Source organism: Herpailurus yagouaroundi, unplaced genomic scaffold, assembly GCF_014898765.1.
Source record: "Herpailurus yagouaroundi ecotype Mexico unplaced genomic scaffold, PumYag 182, whole genome shotgun sequence".
NCBI lineage: Eukaryota > Metazoa > Chordata > Mammalia > Carnivora > Felidae > Herpailurus > Herpailurus yagouaroundi.
The window spans coordinates 892,616-897,368 of record NW_024412413.1 but is presented as its reverse complement, the minus strand read 5'-3'; positions in this window follow the sequence as shown (position 1 = coordinate 897,368).

Sequence of the window (4,753 nt, the reverse complement as noted above, 5' to 3'; positions counted from 1 at the left end):
TTAAAGAACGTCAGTTACCACTGGGTAGGTCTAGCTCACCTGTACCAGGGGTCCTTCAGCATTGTTTCTTGGAATTGCATAGGAGTCTGTAACTATCTCCATAAAATCTTCAATTAAAAAAATTCCACTGCTAAGCACGTTTTCTGATGAAATAACCGGAGGGACCCACCACGGTGTCAGAGCAGGCTGGCTTCTCCGAGAACGGTTCCAGACAGGGAGCTGGACACAGCTGGGCTGATTTCACAGGGAAAGAGGTGTTTCGTTAAGTGAAATCAGATTAGAGAAGAATACATACAGCAAAATCTTTTTTGTTCTTTTGATCTGCAAGCTTGTATGAAAACCCTGGGCAAGGGGCACCTGGGGGGCTCAGTTAGTTAAGTGCCTGCCTTCGGCTCAGGTCATGATCTCACGGTTTGTGGGCTCGGGCCCTGCGTCGGCCTCTGTGCTGACAGCTTGGAGCCTGGAGCCTGCTTCGGATTCTGTCTCCCTCTCTCTTTCTGCCCCTCCCCTGCTCATGCCCTGTCTCTCTCTCTCAAAAATAAACATTAATAAAAAAAAAAAAAAAAAAAAAAAAACCTGGGCAGGATACACATCGAATTGCTTTCGAGATTACCCTTTTGGGGTGGGATTGTAGAGAGTTCTCACTTTTTATTTTCGTGTTAGCTGGATTATTTATACCTGTTATGGTTACATTTGCTAGAGGAAATACGGTATACCCAGATAAACTTCAAATTTCAAATAAGTAATTTTTTAGTGTGAAGATGTCCCATACAACATGTGTACTTTTTTTTTTTTTTTCAACGTTTTTTATTTTATTTTTGGGACAGAGAGACAGAGCACGAACGGGGGAGGGGCAGAGAGAGAGGGAGACACAGAATCGGAAACAGGCTCCAGGCTCCGAGCCATCAGCCCAGAGACTGACGCGGGGCTCGAACTCACAGACCACGAGATCGTGACCTGGCTGAAGTCGGACGCTTAACCGACTGCGCCACCCAGGCGCCCCACAACATGTGTACTTTTATTTGCTACATCCGGCAACCCTAGAAACGGCCATAAACTGCAAAGCCATTTCCACCTTGGAAGATAAAACGGAGCCAGCTGCCGCAGGCTGGTGTCCTCCCGAGCGAAAGCCGGGGCCAGCGCGGGCGTCCACCCGAGTCCCTGCACCACTCGGGGTCTGCTCCCACCGGCGCATCCCTTCCAAATTCTTCTCTAGGACGCCTCTTGGGTTCCCTCGGCTCCCTCCAGCAGCAGCCACAGCTGCTCCCCCGGGGTCATGTCACCATCCAGTCTGGCTTTACCGCCTCTCCTCCTCCCTGGACCCTTGCCCACTCCAACCTTGGAAGACCCTCAAGCCCCTTCCTGATCTGGCCTCTTCCTGCTCGGCTTACTGGTTCCTGTAAGGAACCACAGGAGCTGGTTCCTGGCCCAGGGCCCTGGTGCTTGATGCCCTGTGTGCTCCCTAGGACCCCATCCTAGCCACAAGGCCCCTCCAGGTAGGCGCTGCTGTAAACTTCCGGCTTTCACTCCATTTCCCCTGAGGTCATCACTGCTGCTGGTGCCCCATCTGCAGCTCCTGTCTGCCTGGGTCCCTTGCCAATTCTGGCATTTCTCTCCTTAGGCCCCTGCAGGGTCTGCTGGACATGCCACGGTTCACCCCCCTGGACCATCACCTCAGCACCTCCCGCACCATGAGCGACCTGACACGGTCATCCCCAGTTCTCCTCCACTCCCCTCTTCTACACCCCAGGAAGGGGCCAAACCCCAATGGAGTCTCCCAGGGCTTATTCCCAGCTGCTTCCTCGTCCTCACTTTCCCAGCCAGCCAGGTGCCTCCCCCTTTGGGCTCCTACCTGAACAGGACCCGTCCACCCTCGGAGCAGAGGGGCAGGTCTGGAGGTGTGGGGGTACCAGCGGGCACAACTCCTACCCTCCTGCTTCACACCGTCCTCATGCTCCTCACTACGTCACCTGAGAGGTGGGGAAAGGGAAGCCCCGAGGTCTCAGCGGCAGGGCTGTGGCTGGGGGCTGGGGGCTGGGCAGTGGCCCCGGGGAACACTGGGTCGCCTGTCCTGACGTCAGCTATAGGCAGCCAGTGTTCACGGCACACCTACTCTGTGCCAGGGGACTCTGCACCTTCCCGTTCCTGGCCGCGTCACTCCCCAGGCTGGCGGCATCACGACATCAACGTCACCAAGGCAAGAACCATCTGGCACAGCTCCGAGGTTTCAGGGCTACATGGCAGGCTTTCCGGAAGCTCATCTACCCCCGAAAAGGAAGGTCACTCCAGGCCAAGAGTCCCCGGAGGCAAACTGTGGGGACGCCCCCACACGTCTACATCAGTAGTCTAGAGTTCTCTTGCCTCTAACAGCGAAGGGAAGATGAAAACACCTCACAGGTGGTGGCCGCAGGGGCGCTTCCTCTTGCTGGTCCCAGGGGCCCTGCAGCCTCCGTTCCAGCCCCCGCCCCAGGAGGCCTGAGAGGTCCCGGGGAGAGCAGCAACGGAGACACCCGGATGCGGGTATCGCGGTATCCACACGGGGAGTACCGAGAGCACGTCGATTACGGAGTACAGAGCTTTGGGGTTCAGCTGCTGTCACTGTCCAACTGCACCCCGGCGGCCGCAGCTCCCCCTCCCAGGCCAGGCTTGGCGTCCACCTGCCGCCACCCCTCACCTCTCGACCCTGCCCCGGCCTTGCACGGGGCGGAAAGTGCTCATCAAAGATTTACTAAATGGATGGATACGGCCGTTCGATGCAGTCACCGTGCATCCCGACTCACTGGGACAGTTCCAGTTTGTGCTGGTGCTGGCTTCGCCACTAGAAGTAGCACTCCACTTCGTGCCCAGAGTGTCCCGTTCAGGCATTAAGTTACACGGCCGCCATGTGGACTCAATCATTCCTACGAAGGGTCAGCGCGGGCCACACCTGGCTGACCCGTAGGAGGGAGGAAGAGTCGCTGCCGTTCTGCTAGCAGAACCTTTCACGTCCCCACCTAGCTTGGGTCCTGGCAGTCGTGGGGACTCAGTCAACATCTTCTGCCACGACTTAGGACGTGCTTGGTCTTCTCGTGCTGGGTGGCACACGTCAGTGCACACGACAAACAAGGCCCTCCGCTCTCGGAGCATTGATTGTGGTCAGGGAGGCCGGCCACGAAGCTGGGAGAGGGGGTGAGGGGAGAGACGTGCCTCACGGAGTGGTCAGAGAGAGCTTCCCCAGTACAGTGACATGTGGGCAAAGACCTGAAGAGGTGAGGGGTGAGGCAGCCACAATTGAGGAAAAGCTTTCCGGTTGGAGGGAACAGCCAGAGCCGAGGCCCTGAGGTGGGGCACAGAGGACAGGGTGGCTGGAGTCAGGTCAGCGAGGGAGGGCAGTGCGGGCCTGGTCACCTCGACTGTAAGAACTCTGGCTTTGGGGGAAACAGAGAGCCCCCTGAGGGTGTCAGTAGACAGGTGAGCACAGCAGGGATGAGGCAGGAGGCTGTTCATTCATCCAGGGCAGGAGTCCACAACTTCTGTAAAGGGCTAGATAGCAGGTATTCATTGCTGTTGCGGTCTCGTGTCTCTTTCGACTCCTGAACTTGGCCTGTGCCTTGAGAAAGCTGCTGTAGGCAGGACGTGAGTGGGCGGGCTTGGTCCCGTTCCAGTACAACTCCATCAGGACACTGACGTTTGAATCTCCTGTAATTTTCACATCATGAAATATTACTCTTATTTTGATTTCCCCCCCGCCATTGAAAAGTGAGAAAATAGTCTTACCTCGGAGGCCATAAAAACAAAACAAACAAACCAGACAGCTGGCTGGATTTGGACGGTGGCCATAATACGTATGCTGCCCCCTGAGCTGTATGACAAGGGTCCACCAGGACTCTGTGCCAGGCAGCATTCTAGAAGGTGGGACCCATCAGCGAGAACAGAAGAAAACAATCGCTGCCATTGGGATTTGGTAGCAGACAAGCGCGTTACAGCGGGTCTGTGAAGGTCCTAAGGCCAGTCGGCCTCGCTCAGTCACGGAAGTGAAGTCCCCACCCGCCGAGGCTGGAGAGGAAGGAACGGCCCAATCGTTCACTAATCGTTCTCACCTAATCGTTCAGACTTTGTAAAGTGCACGCTTGTCTCACGTTCGCACAACACAAGGTAAATTCAGTGTGCACCATCTGTGTGGCCCGCACCCAAGTCTGTATTCGGCAACTGCACATTACACGTCCAGAGGCGTACACACCCCGAAGCCCGCCCGCGTTCCCGCGCGCTCAGCACCTGCTGGCGCCGGGCCTTGCCCCGAGGGGCTGCTCAGGACGAGGTCGCCGGGGCGCCGGGCGCTGCACAAGAGGGTCTTTCCCCGGCCCCCCGCAGGGCTTAAGTTTTAATCCCCGTGCTGCAGTGAGCGAGGCCGCGCATGGAAGCACCTTATCGTCTTAGAATTAAGGGCTTAGACGCACGGCGCACGAAGCCGCGGCAGCACTCGCAGCACCATGCACGAAGGAGGACACTCGGCGCGGCTTCAGGGTAAGCCGGGCTCCCGGCGCGGCAGTTCCGCGACCGTGGGCCCCGCGGGAAGGTCGGCCCCGCGTCCCCCGCGGGGGGGGGGGGGGTGTCCCCGCCCCGAGGCTCCGCGGCTCTGCTGCAGGACGGGCTGGGCGCCGGGCCACCGCGAGCGGGCCGCCGCCAACAGGCGACCCAGGAATGCGGCCCAGGCCGCCAGACCCGCCACAGCCCGCAGACGTCCCAGCCGCCCACCCGCCAGCCGACCCGGGGG